Source organism: Myotis myotis, unplaced genomic scaffold, assembly GCF_014108235.1.
Source record: "Myotis myotis isolate mMyoMyo1 unplaced genomic scaffold, mMyoMyo1.p scaffold_m19_p_15, whole genome shotgun sequence".
Lineage (NCBI taxonomy): Eukaryota > Metazoa > Chordata > Mammalia > Chiroptera > Vespertilionidae > Myotis > Myotis myotis.
In genome coordinates this window covers 6,588,789-6,615,585 of record NW_023416319.1, presented here as the reverse complement: position 1 = coordinate 6,615,585, position 26,797 = coordinate 6,588,789, and the positions used below count along the sequence as shown (strand labels likewise).

The 26,797-nt window shown below is 52.7% G+C and overlaps 2 protein-coding genes across 5 annotated transcripts in view; both read right to left on the bottom strand.

Moving 5' to 3' along the window:
* Positions 1-26,797, bottom strand: part of HSPA12A (heat shock protein family A (Hsp70) member 12A) — a 111,762-nt gene that overhangs the window by 69,178 nt on the left and 15,787 nt on the right. The window lies entirely within an intron of this gene.
* SHTN1 (shootin 1) overlaps positions 18,653-26,797 on the bottom strand; it is a 136,831-nt gene continuing 128,686 nt past the window's right edge. For both annotated transcript variants that reach the window (XR_004972101.1, XR_004972102.1), the window contains one exon: positions 18,653-18,945. The gene's annotated coding sequence lies outside the window, so the exon portion shown is untranslated. The remainder of the gene's footprint in view (positions 18,946-26,797) is intronic.

The following is a 26,797-nucleotide window of genomic DNA, read 5'->3' as shown; positions in this document are numbered from 1 at the left end:
CTCTTCCCTTAATCATGTTTCTCTTCAGAACCACTCTTGCTAGGACCAAGGGATGCCATTCACAAATCTCGGGTTCACATGATGTCTCACCTGTTCTCACCTCGTCGTCCCTTGATGTGCTAACAGTTTTGTTCGGAGACTTCCTTTAAATAATGTGCCAGAGATTTAAAAAGAAAAAGCTCACCCTGGCACATTCGGGTCCCCAGGGAAATGCTGGGTTTGCAGCCACAAGGCATCCCCAGGAAGATCCATCAGGATGACAGCTGACTCCGTCCTGGTGGGGACCTAGAGAGCTGCAGAGCCCTGGGGGCTGAGGGCGGGGACACGGCTGTGGGTCTGTCCCCAGCTCGGACCCTGAGATGGGCTGGGGTGGGGAGTGGAGGACTGAGGCCTCTGGGGCTGGAGACAGGGCACCCTGGTTGGTTCTAGAGCAGTGGTTCTCAACCTGTGGGTCGCGACCCCTTTGGGGGTCAAACGACCCTTTCACAGGGGTCGCCTAAGACCATTGGAAAACACATATATAATTACATATTGTTTTTGTGATGAATCACTATGCTTTAATTATGTTCAATTTGTCACAATGAAAATACATCCTGCTTATCAGATATTTACATGACGATTCATAACAGTAGCAAAATTATAGTTTTAAAGTAGCAACGAAAATAATTTTATGGTTGGGGGTCACCACGACATGAAGAACTGTATTAAAGGGGTGCGGCATTAGGAAGGTTGAGAACCACTGCTCTAGAGAATCCTGAGGAGTCTGCTCCGTAGTGTCTCCTCTCCTGACCAACCTGGAGGGAAAACTGGCCCGGGAGACACAGGCCCTGGAAGGAGGCAGTGAAGACGCAAGCAGAGGACAGGGGCCTGGACTGGGCGGGCCACACTGGCAGAGGGCCGCCCGGGAGGAGGCGGATGCGCTGCTCCTCTCCCTGGTTCCAGACCACCTCCCCCACCTTGTACCCTCCGGACCACTGATTGGCAGAGCTCTGTCCCCAAGGCAAGGCCGACAGGAGCTGGTGCTGCTCCTCCTGTCACCCTTCACCACCCACAGCTCCGTCTCTGCCTGGGCTCGAGGCTGTTAACAAAGGAGCTCTCGGCCAGCTCTGGCTCCCCCTGCTCTGGGGCAGCCTCTCCTGGCTGAATATTCCCTAACTGCACCCCCTTTCAGAAGGGAGATGCTACCTCTTTAACTGTCGTGAACATTTTGGCAGTTCCTCAAAAAGTGAAACAGAACTGTCAAATGACCCGGCAATCCCACTCCTAGGTACACAGTGAGAAGACGGAAAAGCGGTCTTCACACAACTGTTCCGAGCAGCACGACGCCCAGTAGCCAAAAGGTGGAGACAGCCCCCAAGTCCATCAGCTGACGGATGGATCGCTGGGATGCAGTTTATCCACACTCGGAATGCCATTCAGCCGTAAGAAGGAACGGGGTTCTGACACATGCTACCACATGGGTGAACCCAGAAAACACCATCTAATGAAAGAACCAGACACCAAAGGACCAACTGCATGGTTCCACTGATATGAAACGTCCAGAGGAGGCGAATCCAGAGAGACAGAAAGCAGACGAGCGGTTGCCAGGGCTGGGGAGAGGGAGAATAGGGCGACTGCTAATGGGTACGGAAACGTCCTGAAATTCGATCGTGGTGATGGCTGCACAAGGGAGTGAGCATCCCAAACCCCACTGAGTGTGCACTTCAAGCTGGTGAATTTCTTGTCATGTTCATGATGCTTCCATTTCTGTGAAGCAGTCTGCTGGGGTCACCGTGACTGTGACCCCAGTACGGCTGCCAGTCCAGGCAGGCTTATTCTTCTAGATCAGTGGTTCTCAACCTTCTGACCCTTTAAATACAGTTCCTCATGTTGTGACCCAACCATAAAATTATATTTCATTGCTACTTCAATAACTGTAATGTTGCTACTGTTATGAATCGTCATGTGGATATCTGATATGCAGGATGGTCTTAGGCGACCCCATGAAAGGGTCGTTTGACCGCCAAAGGGGTCGCGACCCACAGGTTGAGAACCGCTGTTCTAGATCATCTTTAAGGTCCCCATGCTGACCTCTCTCGTCCGCACTGGCCTGTCCTACGGGGGCTTGCAGATTCTTTCCCGCCCCAAATTCCCCTGCGTTTCGGGGAGCAGACTTAGGGGACAGATTTGGAGTGAATGATGGGGGCGTATCCAGCATAACACACCAAGACATACTAGGGGGTCCGACCATCAGCATCTCTGTTCCTGGATGTTTTCTGGCCCAGCCCCCACAGGGTCTCCCCTCAGACCAACCGTAGCCTGGCTTCCCCTTTCTCCAGCCGCCAACCTCCGACAGGGCAAACTCCCCACAATGGACCTTTGAGCCTCCTCCTCACATTCAAAGACGCCTCGGGGTGGCCCCAACGTCCCATCTTACAGGCCTCTCCTTCCCTCCCTGCTCTGGTGTTACCCTCAGCCCCTTCCCCAGTTAAGGAGATGGTGGCTCAGAGAGAGGCAAGTCACCCAGCTACCAAGAGTGGGGTGGGGTCTCCAACACAGACCCTTGTGGCCTCCCATTCTGGGGACTGGGGCTTGGGGTGAAGGGTCCCCATTTTGAGGACTAGGCCTTAGGGCGGTCAAAGCGCCAGGAACATGCCCTGGGAGTCGTGTTCGCCTGTCCGGCTGTGACTTTTACTGGGAATGAAGCTGTCAGGGAGATTTGCACAGCCTCCCCCTGCCACCCCCAACCTGCTTGGCTCGGGGCTGCTGGCCGATCAATCCGCTATCTAAACCCGGGACGCAGAAGCCATTCATGGCTCTGAAACATGCTAATTAGGTTCCGGCAATCGAGCCAATAAATTAGAGCAAAACAGCTATTGATTCAGTTATCAACGTTCGTGGAGACGCTCAAAGCAGCGCTCCAAAGGCGACAGGGAGAAAATAAACACCCCAGAAGCGCACCGACTCTCTGAAGGTTGTGTTTTCAGAGCAATTTTTTTTTTTTTTTGAGAAAATGCCGGTTCAGGGAAGACATCTTAACAAGTGCAGGCCTCTGCCCCTCCTGCTTCAACCCCGCTCCATCTCAAGGACGCTCCGACAGTGCCAGTGCCCGGGAGAAAGCTAGAGGTGGGCGGCCGCACAGGCGGCAGTGGCCAGAGCCCAGGGGAGCTGAGCTCCGCCCTCCTCCCGGTCTCATGCAGAGAGAGGGGACGGCCTGGCTCTCAGTCATCCTCCAAAGAGCCGATGGAAGAGGTGTGGTGTGACCCCCCCTTTTATGAATGAGGAAACAGGCTCTGAGAGGGGGGTGGCTTGTCCTTGGTCACACAGTTGCCAGAGCAGGAACCTGGGTCTCAGGTAACGATCAAGAGTTGGGCTTCTGTGACCCGGTGACCCTGTGAGCCCTCCCGGCGAAGCGCAAACAAGGGCTCGGAGCACAGGCTTCCCGCAGAACTGTCACCACGGGCAGGAGGAGCAGCCACGGGGAGGCCCCAGCCAGAAGCCACCCAGGTGGCCAGGGCCTGGCTGGGCCAATCAGATGCCGTCCTTGGGTCTGTGGGTCTGTGAGAGTTAGCATGGCTCAAAGCCACAGGGCAGGAGGGCGGGGTGGGGGTGGGGTGGGTTGCAGTCCGCACAAGGCAAGGTGGGGCGGGGAGGAAGGCGGGGAGGGAGGCAGTGAGGGGGTGACTGAGGCCAGGGAAGAGGAAGCAGCGGGCAGAAAGGGTCCCATTTTCTTAGAGGCGCCCTGGCTGCCTGGTTGTCACCAGAATCTCTCTTCGCTGCTCCCTCCCTAACCCTCCTGTTCTTGAGGACAATGAGCACTTCTCAGGGGTCAGCCCCCCCACCCCCCAACCTTTCCTGAATTTACTTAAAATATAAAGCCTTTTCTCCTAAAAGCTTTTCCTAAGGATGCTCGGGAATCTCTCTGGGGCGAGATTTTATTTTTAAAGGGAAGGGCCCCCTCGTTGCCTCCAACTCTGTGTGTGCTGGGAGAGGGGCAGCAGAAAGCAGGCAGGGCCTCTCAAGTGTGTTCAGGGAGTCTCAGTTTGCAAAGCCTGGGGCTGTGGCTGCTGGAAGGGGGTGAGGGCTATGTAAATGCAGGGGCTGTCCCAGGCGGAGGACACCCCGAGATACCCCATCCCTACAGCCTCGGGCCAGCAATTTCCCCCCAGAGGACCTGGGTGAGCCACCCCACTGACTTACTGTCAAGAGACACATTCATAGGAATAAAGCCAGGAGTGCACTCGGACCAGATCGCCTGCTCTCAGCTCCCATGGCTGGGAGGCCAAGCAGGGGGCGGGGTGGACGGAAGTGCTGATGGCCACTTGGGACGGAGGCCAGAACCAGAAACCGTAGGCGTGGGCCCCGCAGTGAGGTCTGCGTCGGGCCTGGTGGGTGCAACCTCCTGCAGCTGAAATGGGAACTGACCAGGGAGGAGGATTTCAAGCTGTGCAGGGACGGGGGCCGAGCGGGCTCTGAATCATTTGCAGGGCCTGGACAGCGGGCCAGAGGACGTTTCCAGAACGAGTAAATCCAAAGGGATGGGACTGCGATTGTGACATCCCATCAGGGGGATCCCAGCCTGCCAGCACCTTAGACAGGGGCTCCCCGGAAGGAAGGGAGGCGGGGAGGCAGCCACCCAATAGCCCCACAGCCTGTGGCCCAGACTTTCAGATGAGGCATGGCAGGAAAAGGACGCCCTTCCCTCCCACCACGGCCGGCCAGCGGCCCAGGGACCAGGCCTGCTGGGCAAGCCCCGTGCTCCCTCGGAGCTGTGCTGGCGATGGGTTGGGCCATTCCATGCGGTTGTGAAGGGAGGGCCCGAGCCCAGAAGGATAACAGCTCCCCGAGCACTGGGGGACCTCAGGGGTCCGCGAATATAAAGGGCCACACACGAACCCTGGCAAGCTCAGGGGAGGCTGCATGGCGGCCTTACACACTCAGAGCCCAAATCCAATCTCCTTCCCACACCCCTCGGGGCACCACCACGGCACAGAGCGCCAGACCAAGCCCCCTCCTTGTTATCTTTTTTTTTTTTTTTTTAAATATATTTTATTGAGTTTTTACAGAGAGGAAAGGAGAGAGATAGAGAGTTAGAAACATCGATGAGAGAGAAACATCGACCAGCTGCCTCCTGCACACTCCCCACTGGGGATGTGCCCGCAACCAAGGTACATGCCCTTGACCGGAATCGAACCTGGGACCTTTCAGTCCGCAGGCCGACGCTCTATCCACTGAGCCAAACCGGTTTCGGCGCCTCCTTGTTATCTTGTTGCCCGAATACCATCTCTGTGCGCTGCAAACGTGAACTATCCCGTTCCCACCCATGTCTCTGTTTCACTTTTTATCCGATCCCAGAGATTTCCCCGCTCTGCTCCCCCCGCAGACTTCACCAGTGGATTCCATGCCACCTCTTTCCACCTCTTCCTCTCATTCAAACATGTAAAATAAGCTCTCAAGACCGCCATTCTCCAGAGCCTTCTCTCAGCCCCTTGAGATTTTGCTTCCTGGCAACTGTCGTCAGTTTGGCTCCAATAAACTCATAAAAATTCTCTGCAGGTGCGGACGGTCCTTACCTCACAGTTCAGACCGAGATGTCCACCCCTTACCGAGGGAGGCCCTGCCTGGCCCCACAGCTCCTGTCAGTTCCGTCTCAGAATGACGGAGCCCTCCCCCTGCATAGGGACTCCTGGGGCGAGTGGTTGTGCCTCCTACTGCGGTCCCCTCGCAAGGCCCAGAACAGAGCCAAGCCTGCCACACACCAAGGACCAAATTGGGGGCAGCTGAGCACCATCAGGGAAGGAATGTGGCCTTAGGGGCAGGGGAGGGGCTCTGGGTGCACTTGCTGTCCTCCGGGTCCTCTCCGGCCTCCATTGAGGTGCCCCATCCCACTGTCTCAGGAGCCTCTGGCCTGGGAGTGCCCTCAGCGTCCCCAGTGGCCAACCTTGGCCTCTGCCGTTGCTCCTGGTTCCCAGGCATCTGTCCTCTCAGCATCGCTGTCCCTTGGGAGACACGGCCAACCCCGGGCCTTCTGTAGGGACACCTAGTCCCAGGTGCGCACACCCGAGAGCAGACCCCAGGATCATCGGCTGGGACGCCCTCAGCCTCCGGTTTCTCTGAGCTTCTGTAGTCTCGCTCCCCAGCCCCCACCCGGGGCCTTTGGCCACATCCTCACGCTGGTCTGCTCACCAAACCTCCCTTCACCTTCCTGCCTCCTGGGAACTTGGCTTCATCAAAAGCCCCCTGAACTCTTTCTTTTATGGCTTACAGTAAAACTCTCATCAAAGTCAGAGGTCCCCACCTTCCTACCGAGAGGGAAGCTTTGGAATTAAGAAAACGCTTTTATCTCTTAACAAAGCAGACTTCCAGGACTATTGTTTTGCCAAGGAGACACAATAAAAAGTCTAATTTGACTGTCAAAGCTGAGCAGTGAATTTATTATCCAGCAGAAACCCTCCCATCCCCGGAGCACTTAGACCGAGATCCAAGGGGTGCCCCAGAGCACCAGGATTGAAGGGCAATGAAAGAGACCTCAGTTTCCTTTCTCAGAGTTATCTCCACATCTGACGCTGGAAACTCTACCATCTGGTACAACAAGGACTTCATGTAATCTTATTAGTCAGAGGGATAAACAACACTTAGGAACATATGTGTGTGTTTAACCAGGTATCTTTAAAACTGCCATACCTGTAACAACTTAGGGAGGCAATGCATCTTATAAATGGCTTGATGACTGCAACGGGAACCTGGACTGGGTTCAAGAATGGGAGATATGGACAACCTGGACTCGGTTCAAGCTTGCTTTCAATTTGATTTACTCCCACGGCATCAAAGCAGCACAGCGCCTGCGCAGCAGGCCCGGGCAGCACAGGAGCTCCCCGCAGAGCTGCAGACCGCCCTCACCTGCCCCTCGCCCAGCCTCCCCGCCCGCACAGCTTGTCTGAGAGCGCGAGGTTTATCCAGCAGCTTCCCCCGGTGACCGGTCTTCACCTGAGTCCCTTCCTCAACCCACCTGAGTCATGGGCCCTGGGTCATCCAGGGAAACTATGGGTCCCATCTCAGAACAAGGGGTTAAAATGCATACAGTAAACCATGTAGGATCACAGAGAAGCCTAGTCTGTGTCAGTATGACCAACAAAACACTTTTAAAAACTGTAATATAGTCAATATATGTATGGGCTTCTTCATGAACACATTCAATACCAAAGGATCAAGCAGACACTGGTAACACCTGTAATTGTAAAGTAGATATTTCAAAATATCTACTCCAAGAAGCCATGTGATGTGAAAAGGGTGATGGTAGGCGTGACAAGTCTCAGGCATGGCTAAGGCTCCATTCCGAATTGCAGGAGACGTGAGATCTCAATTACAGGTAAGCCAAAATAAGGACGTGTTTTTCCCGATCCGAGGGCTTGACCCCTGACCCCTAGCCCCATCAGGCGCTCCTGCTCTGGGCTGCCCTGTGGCTCACTGTCACCACCAGTCAGCGCCTGGGTGTCCCCATCAGTCATCACGACGCTGACGGCTGCTCACTGGGCCCTGAGTGGTTTCACAGCACATGCTCAGACGCGCACCTGCCTCTCCCGTGTGCCCTCCCGGGGGAGCAGATGCTCGTTGCTAGGAAATGTCTCCATAACGGCTGACGGGGCGGCGGCAGGAACCACGTGGCTGGGGGGCCAAGGTGAGGCCAAGGGCACCTCTCCTGCCTCCTGTGTCTTGTTCTCCGGAAGCCCCTTCCTCTGCCTGTCCTTGGCAGTGGCTTAATTGTTGCTAAAAGGATCAAATTCAATGCACTCAGCCTCGCTCCTCTTTCTCTCTCGCCTCATCCAGTTTCTAATCAATCTCCTAGCTGTCAGCCAGGCCGAGAGCCTCGGGGCTGCACAGGCCCTGCCCTTCCAGGGACCCCTCAGCTGTCTGTGCTCGTGCCGCTCAGGGGCTCTGGGTCCAGCCATCAAATCCGATTCAACACAGAAAGGATTTCTTCACGCACGCCTCACAACGTGCCAACCATAAAAGAATTTTAATGTTCCACTACGTTAACATTAAGAACATGATATTCATCAAAAGATGAAGTAAAGCGTCAGAATGGAAGATGCTGTTCGTTACACCTGTAACTGACAAAGGACTGGCATCTAGAATGAATGAAAGTGCCTACCAATCAACGTTAAAGAGACAATGCATCTTTAAAAATGCAGAGTAACAGTGACGGGCGCTTCTCAGATGAGGCCACACGAAGCGTGAAGAGGCATGTGCACAGACGCTCAGGCAGGACCAGGAACATGCAGAGCGAGGCCAGGGGAGGATGCCATGCTGTGCCCCCTGGATTGGCAAGCGCTTAGACATGTGACCGCCGCAAGGGCTGGTGATGGGAGCGAGCGCGAGGAGCCTCTATGCATAGCTGGTGAGAGGGCAAGCGGGTCGGCCGCGTGGAGAAACTTGGCAACTTGGCGACCTGGGAAGAGTTGGGGACGTGGGCACTGGCCGCGGCGGCTCCCCTCCCCAGCACCTGTGCGCCAGGCTCCTCACCTGGGAAGCTGGAGCAGCACTGCTGGGAACAGCCACATCCAGCAAGAACCCGATGGCCTTGGAGCGCGGACACATTGTGGTAAATGGGCCCCAGGGCCCTGATATCCCAGCATCAGCCTTTCCCTGCTCTCCCCTCCCACCACCTCTGCCCATCCACCACCTCCCTGCCCAGACCCCCCACAGCAGCTGGTCTAACAGCACACCGCCTCCTCCTGGGATCCATTTACCCAGTGGCAGGCCTTTCCCCTTCTCTCTTCTCCCCCACTTCACTCCTGAGCCCCAGGCCCCTAATTAGGGGCCGTGCTCCTTGGTCATCCTTCTGGCTTTGACCTCCTCAGCGGGTGACCAGCTCCCCAACCCTGCTCACCCCTGAGGCTCAGCTCAGGATCTGCCCCTGGCAAGGCCCCTGCCACTCGCCCCTCGGTCTGTGTCTCCACCTGAGTTAACTGTACCCCTCTGTGCTGTCACCCCCTTCCCTGCAGAGTCCGTCCCAGGGCACCACCGACTGTGAGCTCTCTGAGGGGAGGTTGGGAAGGGCTTCCAGACAATCTGGGCCTCGTCCTTAACCTGAGCTCAGGGTCCCCAGGGGCCAGGGGGTGGGCGACCAATTACATTGAGGCCAACGTGTGCACACACGTTTTTGGATAGACAATCCAGTACGTCCGTCAGAATCTCAAAGGAGTGTGACCTAAGAACCGACTAAATCACTCTTCTCAAAGAAAAATGTCCGTCCTCATTCATAATTAAAGAAATGTACATTTAAATCAATGAGATATTTTTCACCTGTCAGAGTGGTTTGCATACCCTGCCTGCCCATTAGAATCTCCCGGGGAAATGCTTTCTAAGTGCCAATGCCCAGGCACCCTCCGCCCCCAATAAAAGTCTGATTCCGATGGAATGGGTCTGGGATGTGGGTGTGAGACATGGTGCAGGTGCTGGGTTTTGTAGAAAGCTCTCCAGGTGATTCTGACCTCGGTCAGGATCCAGAAGCAGTGATCTGCCAAACTGGCAAAGGGCACTCCTGCTGGGATCGGACCTCAGCCTTGGGTGGCGTGGCAACTGGTTCAGAGGCCTGGAGAGAACTGGGCAATGAATGGGAAGGCTAAAGGTGTCTGCACCCTGGACCAGCCATTTCGAGTCTAAGAACTGAGGCCACATCCATCTTGCACCTGTGCTTAAAGCGGTCCATACAAAATCGTCTCTGTCCTCTGCTCCTGAGGGCACAGACTGGAAAGAGCCCGAGCACCCCCAGTGGGGATGGTTAACTTGAGCTGGTGCGTCCACATGGCACTGCCCTGTAGCGGTGACAAGCCCCCGGGCGCTCTGTGATCCGACGGGAAAGGGTTCCCACCATCTCCAGTCAATGCACACCTGAGCCACGCGGAGGCTGGGCGTCTGAGCATGGACCAGCACGTCTATTTGCGTAGCACCCGGGTCTCTGCAGGGATATATGGTGCTGAGACCTCTTAGCAGCCTTTGCCTTAGGGGAGAAAACTGGGAAACGAGCCTGGGAGGACAGGAGCCTTGGTTTCCATTAGCTTCCCTTTTTGTATTGTTTGAGTTACTCTGCTGAATATGTTATTGCTTTTTCCCCAAAATGAAGACGGTGAAAGGAACAAGGACAGAGAAGACCAGGCAGCTACTTGGCCCCAGGGAGAAAGACTTGGACAGCCCGGGTCAGAATGTGGGTGGGAGGGACCATAACTTCAGTGGTGAGAGAGGGTGTGGTGGGGCACTCTAAATCCCCACCCCACTCCCACCACCCACCCCACCCCACCACCCACACCACCCCACCACCCACGGAGGCCCAGGTCAGCCCTGGAGGCAGAAATTGGCTGGGCCCAGGATGGATGCAGTGACCTAACCTGAGGGGGTAGGAGGGCTGTGGGGCGGCTTGGACGGGGGCGTAGGGTGGCACTGCAGGCAGATTCCACTCTCATGCCGTGAAAGGTCCTCTCAACCCGTGAAAGGAAAACTATGTGTCACAGCGCAAACTGGAGGCCACACCTCATCTCTTCTCTGCCCCCCCCCCCCCCCCCCCACATCCTGCAAAATTACAGACCCTGGCGAGCTGAGGGAGAAGGTTGTGAGCACAATGTCCTGCAAACACCGCCCTCTTGTGGTGCGGCCTGTGAACTGCGCCCAGGTCCACAATCGTGCTGCTTAAGTGTTTGGAACAAGAGAAGGAAAAATATAATTTAATTCTGACGTATTCAATAAGAAATTCAACGGAAGTATTCAAGTTAGTTCCAAACGCAAAATTCATATTTAAAGTGTAGTGCATGAATCGTCTCCAAATGAACTCGTCTCCAACTATAAAATAGCTTGTTCCCCCCCAAAATATATTGAAATTCTAAATAATAACCATAATAATACTGAAAAGTACTACAGAAAAGCAAGCCTGCAATCACCTGGTAGCATTTTAGTGAGAACGCCTCCACACTCCCTAAACCATATACACACAGAACTATATCCCAACTTTTATCAACAGAACATACACACACTATTTTGTCGCCTGATTTTTCTCTCTCCATAATACATTGCGGACATCTGCACAGTAAATGTACGCTACATCATCACTTTTTATTATTTTAAATTGTAAAAGTTATGCTTGTGAAAATGCACCCACAAATAACACAAGTGGAAAAGACATATGAAAATATCCATCAGTAGTGGGCTGACTGCGTCCATTATAGAATATCCAGTCAGTGGAATACTGTGCAGCTGACAACCGACTGCACCAGACCTGTGTGGCTACATGGCAATGATATGCACATAATGAAATAACTTACATGCACAATAACATTTATAGAAGCATCCTGTTTTAGGACATACGTATGGCTGCATCTGAGGAGCAAAGAAAGTGTTACTTGAAAGATATCTGAGAAACCCTCTCAGAAAAGGCGATGGGGAAGACGAGGCGTACGTGGAGTTTTACTTTTCTCTTCTGTGCTGGGGGATTTTTGAAATATGATCACTTGAGGATATTATTCCGAGGCCTGAATGTACCATGACTTAGTTAACGAATCCCTATCGGTGAACATTTAGGTTGTTGACAGTTTTCCTACCGGGAACCCCTGCATATGAACTAATTGTTGTGCACTTGTCTGATGATCTCTCTGGGTAAATTCCTGGGTGTGGAATTGCTGGGTCCGTTCTTAACAGCGCACTATCCATGACCTTGACTATCAACACATGGCAGAGGGAATTGGAGGTGGCCATTCCTGCCCCGTTGGGTTTTGAAGTGGCCAGTGTCTGTCTCTGGGTGGGGAGGGCATGGCCTCTGTCCACACTATGTACCTCTGGAGGCTCTATTTTGCCAGAACATAGATCGAATTCACGGGATCTTTCATGCCCAGATGTCCCTCTTCATGCCTCGATTCCACTTATGTAGCACCCCTACGCCTCTTGTCAGCCTTTCTCCCCAGCCTAGCCTCCCCACAGCAGCCAGGGTGAGCCTTTCCTACCAGATCCTGCTCACACCCCACCAGCAACTCCACTCCACACTGGAATCAACCCACAGTCCTCACCAAGGACCTGAGGCTCTGCCTGGGGGGCCCTCGTGACCTTTCAACCTCATGCCTCCCTCCCCTTCCTGCCCTCACTCAGAATGAGCCACACCGGCCGGGGGCCTTTGCACTTGCGATTCCCTCTGCCTAGAATGCCAATCTTCTCAGTAGCTACACGCTTCATTTATGTCTCAGCTCAGAGACATAAATGCTGCCTCCCAGAGAAGTCCAGGGGACTGCCTTGCCTTGGAAGGCACCTCTCCCTCCCAGACACTGTCTTCTTACCAGTCTCCTGTCTCTTCCTCACCCTGAGATTGGACTAGATTCACATGTTCATCTCCGTCGCTGTCCCTCCCCCTCTAAGCCACACGCCCCGGGAGAGCAGACGCTGCCCGCCTGTGCTCTGTCCAGCACCCCGCACATGCAGCCTTCAGCCAGGACGTGCGGCTGAATGAGCGGGAGCTGGTATCACAGGGCCGTCTGGAGCCCGGCAGCCTCCACGTGCAGATCCTCTCCACTGCTCCCACCTGAGGCCAGTGTGACCACCTTTTTCTTCTCTGCGGAGCTTGAGCAGGGAAATCTGACAGGGCACTTCTAACGCAACAGTTTGGGAGGAAAACTGCAAACGGGTTATTATTCAGGAAAAATACCTTTCCTCCGCACCAGAGCGGCACATCTACCCCACGTACCTGCTCCTTCAGAATAAAAGAGAAAGGTTAATGTGGCCCCGTCAGAGGAAAGGAACCAATTAGCACAACTGCGAGGCAGACGAAGAATAGAGGTTAATTGCTTGGAGTCCACACGTCTCAAATGCCTAATGCTATATCATTATTTTTTCACTACATATTATTTATTCCCACACTTAAGTACTCCACCTTATTACTAATTAGTAATTCCTTATCCTTACATTTTACCCAATTCAGGCTGTCATCATAGGGCCCTCCTCAGCCCCCGTCCCCCCCAAAATGAAACAGAATTGTGGAGAGAAGGTTGGCGCCTCCTATTCATTACCTCCTGCTCCCAACACGCCCCCTCCCCCGCCCCCCCCCCCCCCCAGCCCCTGCCCCAGGTCACCTCTGCTCTGCCTGGGCGTGCAGCTTCCTGCCTGAGATCCCCCTGCCGTCTCAGCAAATGGGCTGCACTCTGCCCCGCGTCCCTCAGCATCTCCCACGTCCCGCTGTTCTCAGCTTCTCAGTTGAGCAGAAGATGCAAATTCTTCCCGCTGAGAAGACCTTGTTCTTTTGGGAAGAACCGCAACTTGGCACCTTAGACATGTTAACTCAACAGATCAGTATTTCCGAGGAATGTAATAATAGAAACAATAATAATGAGGAAGGCTGCAAAGGCTCTTGGAACCTTTTTATGTCCCAGGCACTGTGCTAATGAATTTTACCCGAAGATGTGAATCCATACGAAGCTATATATGTGCGTGCACATAGGTCATCTAAACCCAGAGCTGGTTCTGCAGCTATACAGCCTGGGGAGCCCTGGGACGTTGCTGTCTCTTTCAGGTTTCTCTCCCATCACGTGGGTTGTAGAGAGCTGCTCTTTCCTGCTCACTGTCCTATGTCAGGGGGCTCCCAGGAACCTAGAAAGCCTTCAGAGCACCCCTCTCCGAATCTGGGATGGAAACTCCGCTCTGCCTAGCTCCTTGTCATAGAGACATGGGCGAGAATATGCAAAATGCAAACTGACCCAGCATCCCAGCCCTAACCTGGACCTGCTGCCCTAGGAAATGACACCACGTTCAGGGCTGCGCCTGGGGGCGGAGCAGCAGGGCGAGGTGCCGGAGGTGGATGCCGTGTTTCTCCTCATCATGCCTACAGATGCTCTGATAAAATGAGCTTGGGCCGAAAACCGGTTTGGCTCAGTGGATAGAGCATCGTTCGTGGACTGAAGGGTCCCAGGTTCGATTCCGGTCAGGGGCATGTACCTGGGTTGCGGGCACATCCCCAGTGGGAGATGTGCAGAAGGCAGCTGATCGATGTTTCTCTCTCATCGATGTTTCTAACTCTCTATCTCTCTCCCTTCCTCTCTGTAAACAATCAATAAAATATATTTTTAAAAAATGAGCTTGGGATGGTCCCTCTTTCTCTGGAGTTAGCATCATAGAATAAAACTCACCTGTGTTTACTAAAAGACAAGCCTGGGAATATGTGCAGGAAACAAGAAACTATAAAGAAAGACCGAACATATTGAAAAAGAACCTAATAGAATGTCCAGAACCGCAAAGCATAATAATTAAAGCTAAAACCTCCGGGATAAGAGAATTAGTCATTAAACATCAGTCTGAAGAAGTTACCCACCCAGAACCTAAGAAATTACCCATCAAGAGATAAGAACTGGAAAATATGAAGGGAGGTGAAGAGCCCAAGAGAGTAAGAAGCTACATAAGGAAAAGAGAGTGAATGGGGTAGAGGCAACATAAGAAGAGAAAAGGGCTGAGAACCTTCTGGAATTGATAAAAACTACCAACCTCTGGATGCAAAAGCCCAATAAATCCAAAGCAAGAAAAATGAAAGAAATCCATGCCCTGAATATCATGGTGAAACTGCTGAAAACCAAAGACAAAGGGGAGGTTTAAAACGCAGCCAGAAAGAAAAGACAGCTTTTCAACAGAACAACAGGCTGATCATGGACTTCTTACCAGCAAGAAAGGAAGTTAAAAGAATGAAGTGACACCTTCAATGTGCGGAGAGAAAAGTAACTGCCAACCAGAATTCCATGCTCACGGAAAATATATTTTAAGAACAAGGGAAAATATAGACATTTTCAAATATCCCTCCACCCACCAAAAAACTAAGAGAATTTGCCACCAGCAAAACTCAGTAAACAAACCTTTAAAGGATGAATTTCAGACAGAAGGAAAGTAATTCAGATAGAAGGAAAGTTTGACAATCTCAGATATAGGAAGGAATGAAATGCACAGAAATTTAAGCAAACATTGACTGTATAACACAACCGTGGTAACGTCTGTGGAGCTAAAGAAAACCAAATAGAATTCAGACACCACAGCAGTACCATGCAAATCAGTGTTCTGAAATCCTCGTGCTGTGTGGAGGGAAGTAAAGGCATTCATCATCTTTAGACCAATGACAGGTGGTGCAGGGCAGAAGTCAAGCAGAGGAGGCTGGCCTTTGCAGGGCCGGCCCCTTCCACACCCTCTCTCTCCTGTAGGGTTTGCCGCTGGGGACTTGGACCCACGCTGGCCCTGCGCCAGGCTCTGCATCCTCCGTCTGCATCCCCATCAACACCCAGCGGGCCCCAGACACTGACATTCAAACCAGGGAGCCCCGCGTAGGGCTGACGGGGCTCGGAATGTTCCTCTTCTCCAAATGCTCATGTAAAAGGACAAAAGGCCTGCCAGCGTGGCTCCGTGGTTGAGCATCGACCTATGAACCAGCAGGTCACCATTCGATTTCTGGTCAGGGCACATGCCCAGGTTGTGGGCTCGATCCCCAGTGGAGGGCATGCAGGAGGCAGACTATTGATGATTCTCTCTCATCATTGACGTTCCTATCTCTCTTTCCCTCATCCTTCCTCTCTGAAATAAATAAAAAAATATTTTTAAAAGGGCAAAAGCCTTCAACACTGAAAGAGAAGACTCCAGGTGTGACCTTTGTAGCATCCTGGCTGAGGCACAGGACAGAGAAATGGGGGGAGAGTGGACACCCCAGTCCCAGGGCATCGCCCAGAGAGAACACCGTCAGCCCAGCCCACCCTCTGTTGGGGTGGAGAGCGTGGGCTCGGAGCCGAGGGTAGCTGGCCTCTATGATTGGACAAAAGTGATGTCTTTGGGTGGTTGAGGGTTTTTCACACCAAGAAGCTTCCAATCTGTCATTCTCTAACTGACTGCAGAGATGACTAGCAGAGTTACTCGAGGGCTTCTCCACTGCAGTGATTCTATTTACATGAACGATTGTTCCTACTCCTTGGGGCCTGTTCTTGAGGTCCTGGGAGGAACCCCCACAGGAGCGAAACCCAGCCAGGCAGCAAGCAAGTCCCATTTCCCACACATACGAGCAGGAGCTGGCTGCCAGCACTGGCTTCCTGGAGCCACCAGGGGGCGCTCCAGCTCTCTCTTTGGAGTCCCAGAACTCCGCGCCTGGTGGTCCTTGTCACTTGACAAGCAGAACGGACAGTCAGACACAGATAAACACACACGGGCCGGGTCTGTAAATCCCGTCACCTTCTTGGCGGCTGCACAGGGCTGACAGCACCTCGCTGAGGCTGCTTCTTCATCTGGGCCCCGTGGTTGTGGTCACAGGCCTTGATCCCAAGGGACTCCCAGTCTGACCCGGGGTGGTGGAAGGACCCGCGGGCCAGCCGTCAGAGACGTGTCACGCCAGCTGTGTGCCATGACTGAATCACCTGTGGTTTGCACGATGGTAAGTGTGACAGGACACACACACCACACAGCGGAATAGGTGCTAAGGAGGGCAAAGCCGTCAGCTCCCTCTCAGGACTGCACGCTAGGGAATGCCTCCCAAAGGACCAGGCGGACAGCTGGCTCTAGCCACTCTCTCCGGCCTGGGCCTTGGGCAGGGGCAGGGAACAGGCTAGCAGGAGGGATGCCCGCTCACTGAGCCTCATGCCCCTTCCCACACCTGGTCAAGGGTCCTCACCTCTCACCCAAGCTCTGTCTTCTGCCAGCCTGCCTCCCCACCCCGCCTCCCAGCCCCCCGCCAGTGTGTCTAGGATGCTTCACTGTCCGTGTTTGCCAGCATCTGCCACTCCTGGCCATGGACTTGAATGGGTTCACTCTGACCCTCAGCCCCAGGCCACAGTGTGTCTCTGAGCCTTGGCCCGTCTTGATCCCCCCAGGGAGCATTGCATCCACTTGCAAGGCTGATTTCTTAGCTGGGGAGATGGGTGATCTCCACGGCACACAGCACTTCGCCCACCTCCAGGCCACCTTGGGCTGCGTGATGTCCGTCACCCACACAGGCCTCGCATCTGCAGCATGGAGATGGCTCTCCCCATTCAAACGGAAGTCCTCGCGAAGATCCCGTCTGAATGCACAGCGCAGGGGTGCCATCAAAATATGCAGCCGTGAAAAATTCTCATTTCACCCCCAATGCACCAGAGCGGCAGCGGGGGTGGGGGTGGGGGAGGGGGAGGGGGAGGGAAAGGGGCGGGAGTGTGAGGGGGTGGGGGGGGAGGACTCTGATGCCACCTGCAATTTATTTGCTCTGCCTCTTTGTCCTTTTGTCTGTTGCAGAGAAAGATGGATCGCAGTTAAATTCCCACAAATAAACAAGCATGTTTTAAAGTTCTACAAAGCCTACATTTTAGAAAAGGTTTGATGTGGTTGACACCAAATTGATTTCAACCCATCCTATTTCCGGTCTAATGCCGGGCTCCTTCCATCACGAGCAAACCTACGCATAATGGCTTGATTCTAAGTGGATGGACTCGGTATAAATATACAGGAGGCACATTAATTTCCATCCTTTTTCATATAAAATGAGACGGCGTGTTTTTAATTCTCAGAGATTAATTGTCCCTCGTTTTCATGTGTACTCCTAGGTGCTCAGGCCTGAATGATCACGGCACAAACTGAACCCCACTTTGGGGCTTTCATTTTAACGGGGAGCAGAACCCCGATGGCCGCCGGGGTCGGGAGGAGTCCTGCCCCGAGGGTGCTTGGGAGAAACTCAAATGCTCCGCATCTGGTTGCCTCACAGTGGGGGCCAGACGGCCTGCCTTGGACTGAATGTGAATCCAAACATTCCCACCATCATAGTCACTCAGAAGAGTCACCCAGAAGGACACAATAACCGCAAGAACAGCCCGGCCGGTGGGGCTCAGTGGTTGAGTGTCAACTTATGAACCAGGAGGTCACGGTTTGATTCCCGGGTTGCGGGCTTGATCCCCAGTGGGGGGCGTGCAAGAGGCAGCCAATCAGTGATTCCCTCTCATCATTGATGTTGCTATCTCTCTCTCCCTCTCCCTTCCTCTGTGAATTCCTTTCTCTGTGAACCCAATAAACACATATTTTTTTAAAAAAGAAAGAAATACAGTGAAAACGTGTTGCTTTTAGAATTAGAACAATAGACATGAAAGAAAATGGGGCAAGGCAAAAGGCATTGGAAGAGGGAAAAATGTGACTCGGGAGTCCAGGGGAGGCCGAGTGACCACACCACGAGAAGGTGGTGGCTTAGCCCGAGCGCCTGCCTCCATCACCCATCACTGGTCCCCTCCCTGTGGGATTCTCAGCTGGCTTCACCCTGGCCTCAAAACCGTCACCCCCACCCACTCTCCACTGACCCTCCCTCGCCCCCTCCCTGCGTCCCCAGGCCCACCTGCCCCTGCCCAGGCCACAGCGAGACCCCTCAGCTGAGGCATCAGGCGTGTTTGTGGGCAGAAATGTTCCCGTGTGTTCCTACGCAACAAAATCAAGTGCATGTGTAGGTGTTCCGTGTTTTACAAACTCTCCTCCTTGGTTGTTATAAGATTAAAACAATTTTCTCCCTCAGTAAATGCTTCCCTTCAAAGCCTCTAGAAGCACATAATTCCCAGCCCATTTGCGCTTCTATTTTCTAGGGGCCTGGAGGAAATGGTGATTGAGGGGCCTGCTTCCCTGGAGAGGCCAGGGCTGACGAGGGATGGACGAGAAAAAGTTATGTTGCAGCGGCAGCTCTAATCAATGTTTCATTTATTTTGAAGTTCAAAAAAAGACAGGTGAGCATGGCAGGTCCTTCGGGAAGGCTGGGAGCACGCGTTTAGAGGGAAATGACTCCTTCATCCTCAGTCAATCTCATGGACACTCTCATTAAAGCGCAGGGAATTTTACCCTAGCTCTACTCCTATTTAAAGCTGTAGTTGAGGAGTTCTTTAATGCCTGGATCGGTTTTGCTGCTGAGATACCGAAACATCGCAGAGATGCGGCTCATTTTATTTTCTTGAACCAGGATGGGGAATTCACGCACACCTGAGGACACAGAACCATTGTTGAAAATCACAACGGACTTCAAGGACAATGTACACAGGGGAGAGAATGAAAACATTGGCCGGTTTGACGTCGGAGGGATACCAACCTGCGTTTGTCCTTGAAACATACATTCACCTGTCACTGATCAAGGATGCCAGTTTGCTTCCTGCGCCTGTTAAGAGCATTCCTGCTGACTGCAAACGGCTCCGCGTATGTGACTGTTTACATAATTACACAGCGAAACATTGCAGTCTTTCCGATTTAATGCATGTTTTAACAAGCCCTTCCACTACGGCGCAGGCTTCTATAATCCAATCTTTCTTTCCAATTAAAGCACAATTAGAAAAGGTATCACGGTGTCACTGTTACGTTCTGCCGAAGGAAAATACTCAAGAATTGCTTGGCGGGAAATCTGAGCTCGCCCAAGACACCTGAGCTTAAATGCCACGTCAGCCCACCGGGCGCCCCAGCTGCGGGCCTCGGGTCCTGCGTGAGAGACGCAAACCATTATCCTGGGGCCCCCACTTGGGGCTTGACCCAAGGCAGCGGATGACAGCCCAGGGCGGCCTAGAGAGCTGGAAGATGTCTGTGACTCTGAGCTTGACCCCCCAGTTGCCAGCAAACGTGTCATGGCCAGAAGTGGTGGGCAAATGGCTACCAGAGAGATCGCCACCTGGCCTTGGCATTTGAGACAGCATGATGGGTTTCAGGATGGGCTCACCTAATCTCACCGCTTCATTGTGGCGATGTAAAACGGGGGCTCACAGGAGATACATGGTTTGCCAAAGGCCACACGTTCATCATTTTGTCAAACAGAGCAAAATGCACACCCCCACCTACCACCCCCAACTTAAGGATCATCATGTCGTTAGAGCAGATATGCAAAGGGGTGCTAGCTCAGAGCCAAGGGCAGCCTTCAGGAAAGATGTTCTGACCCAGCAGAACACCTCAGGAACAAAAGACTGGTGTTGTGAGTTGAATGGTGACCCATCCCCCTCCCCCCAAAATATACTCACACCAAATCCCTGGAATCTATGAGTGTTATCATATCTAGAAGAGGAGTCTTTGCAGATGTAATGAAGTTAAGGATTTGAGATGAGGAGAGTATCCTGGATTACCCAGGTGGATCCTAAATTCCACAAGTGTCTTTGGGAGACACACAGAGAAGGTGATGTAAGGGTGGAGGTAGAGATGGGAGTGATGCGGACACAAGCCAAGGCCTGCCGGGAGCCACAGGAAGCCGGAGAGCCCAGGAAGGGATTCATCCTGGAGCCCCAGGGGCACCGTGGCCCTGACCACACCTTCATTTTGAACGTCTGGCCACCAGAACTGGGGGACAGTAAGTTTCTGCTGCATTAAGTCACCAGTACATGGTCACTGGTTACAGCAGCCACAGAAAACGAATGCAACTGGCAAAATGCAGCAGCCACCTGCCTGCTCTGCTCCCTGCCCAGGGAGACTGTGAGGGACTGAGAGTTTGTGTCCCCGGAAATCCACATGTTGAGACCCTAGTCCCCAATGTCATGGTCCCTGAAGGTGGGGCCTTGGGAGGAGTCACGAGGGGATGCGTGGCGTTGCGAGGGGATGAAGAGACCAGAGCTCTCTTTCTGCCACGTGAGGACACTGAGAAGCAGGCAGTTTGCAACCGGAAGACGGTTCTCACCAGAACTCCATCAAGCTACTCTCTGCCTTCCAGCTGGGCTGTGGGAACAGGTTTCTCTTGTTGGTAAGCCACTCGGTCTACGGCACTTTGCTATACAGTCCCAGCTAAGACCGAGACTGACCAGCCCCAGAGTCAATGGGCAACTCGGGCTTCTGGCCGGGCTCAGTGCAAGAAGTGGAGGGAGGAGAGAGGGGTGAGAGGTGAAATCTCTGGCTCCCCTCCTGGGGTCCTGTGACTGGCTGTGCCCCTCCGCCTTATGGCCACTGCTCTTCTCCAGGCAGCCCCCCCTTCACCCCACCACCACCAAGGGACTCTCTGCTCCTGGGTCCCAGTGCGGGCTCCCTCCCCTCGCCCGTGCAGGATAGGGCTGTGTCAGCCCTGCTGGCCTGGCCTTGGTCCCACCTAAAGCCCTGCCACACCTTTGGAGGCAGTGCCTGTTTATCAAACATCCTCGAGTAAATCAAGCTGAGAGCCGTGTGAAAGCTGCCAAGACCCGGAGGGTTATGGTTCGCTGAAGCTGTGGCTCTTCCATGGCCTCATGACGCCTAGTAGGCTACTGGGTCGTCAGCGTTTCTCTGCGACTTTGCCACTTTGCCCCGAGGGAAGTGAGGCTGTGGTGGTGAACTGAATTGACGACTGTGGTGCTGGAAATCTGGAGCAGCAAGGATCCCAGTGCAGCCCTCACCCCCACTTCCAGCTCTTTCCGGAGCTGGAGGCCAGGGGGCAGGTCCGTGGTCCCCAGGCTGCCAAGGCCTCCTTAGGTCACTGCCACGGCAGACGTCACTCGTCAGTCATGACACTCTTTCAGACTGAGGCTGGACTTTGTCCTGGGACCTCCCCCAACACAACTCCCCAGGAGGCCCCAGAATCAGCCAGGATGGGTGGGCAAGAGGCGCTTCCTGCTATTCCTTAGGCCTTCCTATTCTGCTGGCTGTGCCCTCTATGGTTGCCTGGGGGACAGACCTTCCTAAAGCAGTTTCCCAGACCCCAGTCCTGTGGGTTCCAAGGCAATAAGACAGTGTCTCTCTGTGGGGAGAGAGTACAGGTCTGCTCCACCGATGTTAGCCTTGAATCAATGATGGTCATGGTCACGATCGTGATGTTTTCAGCGCACACGTCAGCAATACAGGGGGCTGCCTCAGAAGAAACGTGTCAGTCCTGGGTTTGGGAGGAGTCAGGGGTCACAGATTTGCTGGCTGGAGTCTGGGAAGGCACAGGCTGTCTCGCGCCTCGCCAGGCCTGGCCCTGCTCCTGCCTCTGCTCTGGAGGCCCTTCTCCTACAGAAAGGGGGTTAGTAAGGAGAGGCATAAAGGTACTCGCCCTGCCTGATGTGTCCTCTTGGGCATAAACAGAACTGGGGGACAACTGGAAAAGGGAGGCCTCCAGAGAGACAAGGGGCAGCCACCTGGAGCCCATCGTGGCAGGGACCTTCGCCTCACTGCAGAGGGCCCTGGGCAGGGACACAGCTGGGCTGGCGTGGAGAGAAGTGGGAAGCAACCAGAGACCGCCCCGGAGGAAAATGTGCACTCTGAGCGCGACGAAGGCGCATCTGCAGGCATGAGCGTCCTGTGTCAGAAATGTGGGCATTTCTTCTTTGGTTTTGTTTTCCTCTGATTGGTGAGCGGCATGTCCAAAACTTGACTGCATGGCCCGCATGCTTACCGCCATTGGTTCACCCTGCCTGGATGCTCCCTGAAGCCCCTCCCAGCTCCAACCATCTATTCTTTCTGAAACATCTGTATCATCTGGCCCCTGACAGGAGCGACTGGCTATCTAAGTCCCCCAAACCATCGTTCTCCCTGTTCAGCCGGCACCTCCGGAGGCAGGGACGCCTGGCCCGGGCTCGGGCAGCCCCGCACACAGAGCGGAGGATGTTGGCCACGTGCCAGGCCACATGATGCTCCACGCTCTCTCAACCTTTTCTCAGAGTTTTCAATAGCACTAACCCCCGACTTCACGGCACCCACACCATTGCACTGAAGGAGCGAGCATAAAAGGTGCATCTTGCTCACAGCTCGGACGCCTCGCGCGAATGGCCTGTGTGGCCATGGGCTCCAGCAAATGGGGGTTTCCCTCTGTTCAGAGCGATGTACGCCTTTCTAATGAGAAATGCCAAGTTTAAGGTTCTCAAATCCTCGAGTTTTGGGTACATGGACTCAAAGACTCCTTTTGATGCCAAAGGTTACAAATTGTTTCCAACTATCCATTTGCTCAGCTATTTTATTGCAACTGAACGTTCAATATATATATATTTATTTATTTCAGAGAGCGGCTGCCTCCCGCATTCCCCACACTGGGAATGGAGCCCACAACCCAGGCATGTACCCTGGCCAGGAATCGAACCATTGACCTCCTGGTTGATAGGCTGATGTTCTACCACTGAACCATACCAGCCAGGCATCAGCTTACTAGTATTTTTCTGATGGGAAACACAATCCTTGGACAACTGGTTTAAAACAATTCCCAACCTGGCCAATGGGGGCGGGGGGAGGAGGGAGGATCCAAAGAAAGCAGAACTGAAATACTGCTTCAGCAATTCAAGTCATGACATCCGTGTTTACCATGTCTCCTCCCTTGTGTACACCAACTGTGCTGCTGGATGTTGAAAATGAAAGTTTGCCAGAATCATCTGAACTGATAAGGCTGAACTGCGTTCCAGAGTCAGGCAGGAACACTCTGTTAACAGGAGGCCATTCCCTCTTCCCCATCCAGGTTTGTTTGTTTCACATTGAATTACCTTTTTATTTTTTTGGCCTAGGAATCTGGAATTGGAACTTGCACTGCTGGTGGCTTGTGATTTTCCCAGCTCTCTAGAAGCTTCTGAGATCTCATCTTTTTCTCACAGAGGCTTTGTCTGTAGTGAGTGCACCCTGGCTACAAAATCGGCTGGCTTGCTTAAAACAATGGAGCTACAGAGACAATAGGAAAGAAGGTGCTGAGCGCTAACCCGACACAGCGTCTGCAGTTGTGGTAATCTCAGCAGAGCCACTCCTGACCTGCAAGTTCAGGGACAGGCTGGTCTTCCATTCACTCCCTCCCTGGCTGTGGCGGAGGAACCCAGCGAGGTGCAGAGCCCTCAGCTACATGGAAGGATTCTGTTTAAGATTTCCCTGTGCTTCACCACTCCAGGTCTGTCAGGCTGCCGGCATAATGAATAAGTGCTTGTCAGGAGAATCGTGGGGAGAAAGAGCATTCTAAGGGTAAAAAAGAGTTTGTTCAAAGGCCCTGAGGTATGAAACATCTTGGCAAGAGAGCTGCCAGTAGGTCAACACAGCTAGAGTAAGGGTTTAAGGTCAAAGAGAAGCCAGAGCCAGATCCCAAAGAACCACCCAAAAGCCTTGAACAACGGGAAGACAAAATCAGGTTTGTCTTTCAGAAAAATTTAGGTAATGTCCAACTGAACATAGTTTTCCCTTCCCAGGGTCACCATTATGATGATCAGTTATCACAAAAACCACCGGAGTATATCTAATGCCACAAAACACGGGACTCATTGTAATTCACAGTTCTTTCCTCTGTTCGCAAGTCTTCAAAAGTCTTTGTTTGTTTGAGTGTTAATGGTGAATTGGCTTATTTTTCTAGGCTGGTTTAGTTGCTGCAAAAGGCCTTTACCAGTGGCATCTTCCAGAGTGGGTTTTAAATGCTCATCTTCCTAACCACAAGGTGAGTCGTAGGTGGCCACTTCTTAGCACCTCTAAGAGCCGGCACAATCATTCCCCCTCAGGGGGCACAGACAGCAGTGGCAGCTTGGGTCCCAACTGGGAGAGGGAGGCGGCTGCGGGAGGCAGAGCCAACTTAGGGGTTAGTACTGGGACTGGAAGTGAAATGTGTCCCAGGATAACAGCAGCATGAGTAAAACAATAAATAAAATTTAAAAAGTCGCTGAAGAAGAAGAAAAAGAGCAGGTGCTGTGGTGTGGAAGGAGGGATGAGATTGCAAAGAGTATCTGTTGATGGAATTTCATGACAAAAGAGGTCCCTGGAGGGAAAAGTCTGAGACAGGCAACTAAACTGTTTGAATACATGTAGCTTCATCTGTTCACTTATCATTCATGAGGTCAGCCTATTAGCCTTCCGTTCATTCTCTTTGTATATAAATGTCCTGGGTGTTGAGAAACTAACTGGACACCACAGAACCCTGTGCTCTCTGGCCACGGGGGACTCAGGAGCAGGAAGGGCTCGCTGCTCCCGGGCACCTGAAATGTGCCAGGAAGTGTCCCAGGTGTGCTTATACACGCTGTCCCTAAACTGAACCTCCACCACACTCCTTTGATCAAATCAGCAGACATGCACAGTCTATTTCTCTGGCCCAATTTTCACTGTCCCATATTTGAGAAAACAGAGGCAGCAGGTGGGGAAAGGATCACTGGGTGAGGAAAATAAAGCTAAAAACGTAGTTTCAGACACCATCACTTTAATCTCCCTCCTCCTTTCCAGAGCCTCAGATTCCTCACAAAAGAAACACTGCTTTTTTTTAGATCATTTATTCCTTTTAACGCAACATTTCCCCAAATGCCCATGGATTAATCCTTGTCCTTCTTGTCTAACAGTACCACTAACACCCTCAGTGCACGTATGTGTGTGTGTGCGAGTGCGCGCGTGCTGGTGTGTCGGATTCAGGCACAAAGCCCGAGTGCCATCAGCCCTGCAGGATCTGCCGGGATGTGGGCCAGATCCGAATTCTGGACACGGATGTCCCATCACTGCCATGGGAGTGCCCCTTTGCGTTGTAGTTGCTGCAGCCTGGGGCTGCTGAGCACCAGGGGTATTTTGCTTGTAAGTTGTTATAAAACAAAAACCAAGAAAAGTAGGGGGGGGAAATAAGCTAATCATATCAACCCATCAGGTGGTACTCAACTTAGCATGTGTTTTATTGTCAGCTGAGGAATTCTAAGAGCATTGTAGAAACACTTAAAGCAAAGTGGCAGGATTTCTATCAATCACTCTGTTTCTCAGACAGTAATTTTTCTCCTGAAAAATCAAATCAACAATAAATTATTTATTGAGCACCTACGTGTGACAGGTACTCCAATGCCAACGGAATGTTATAGGGTTTGTTTTCATTATTATCTTTTCTTCTTTAAAATGTTTAAGGCCTTGATCAGGATGTATTAGCTGTTTTCTCTTCCAACAATTTTATCATTATGAATATCTTCAGAAGTTTAACACTTCGGTGGCTATGCAGACTTTTCTGGGTCTTTATTGTTTTGTTTTGTTTCTACTATTGTTTTTTCACCTGAATATTTCTTTTCCTACTCTCTGATTTTTAGGGAGAAAAAAAGTCTAGTATCTAGGTCTGAGACCACTCGAAATGTCTGGGCTGGGATTGCTAATGACCTCCCAGAGACAACCCAAATTGCTGATTTAGCAAAGCCCATTCTTGACCTTGACACAAGGCAAGACAGGCAAAGGGGAAGGACTTGGGAGGGAGCCGTGAAAGAAAAAGGATCATAGAGGCGCTCAGATCTCCCCAGTCCCCTCCCCCATTCAGCAAACACCTGGCTGAGTTAGAAAACATGACCGGTCCAACCTTCCTATTGGCACCAATTGAAGCTGTCAGCTCTCGGCTTGTCACCAGTTGCACTGGGAGGCCCCGGGCAGCCACAAGAGCCCTAATTAGGCAGAAATGACACTTCTACAACTGACCTGCCAGGACCTTTGGCAAACCATTTAACATCATTAGTTAACATTTTTTAAAAGTGTGAATGTAAATGAACAGCCAGTGGCTTTCAATGGAGTTTGTCGGTGGCATCTCCCCCCTCCCTGCTCACTCTTTCTCTTTTTCCATGAATAGTCCACTTGTTTTCTCCAGAATTGGAGGGAGGCGCTGGGGGAGAGGGGAGAAGGAAGAAGAGGACCAGTCCTCGGAGAGGAGAGACATGTCAAAGCACAAACAAGTGCAGAGGAGCGCTTCAGCCTGGGCCCAAACAGCCGAGCAGGGGACCAGGGTGTGCTCAGCAGGCCAGGTCCCCTCCAGCAGTCCCAGACAGCAGCCATTCCAGGCTTTGGGTCGATGGGAAAGGACTTCATTTCCTGACCCCGGTGCCTCTGAAACACCCTGGTGCTCACACCTCCACCTACTTGTTGGCATTAACAAGCTGATGTTTTGCAGATGTTTAGCCAACATCTCATGTGTGCTTAAGTCCCCGTGCACCTGTTTTAAAGGGGTCCCTCTGTAAAGGAGTGACGG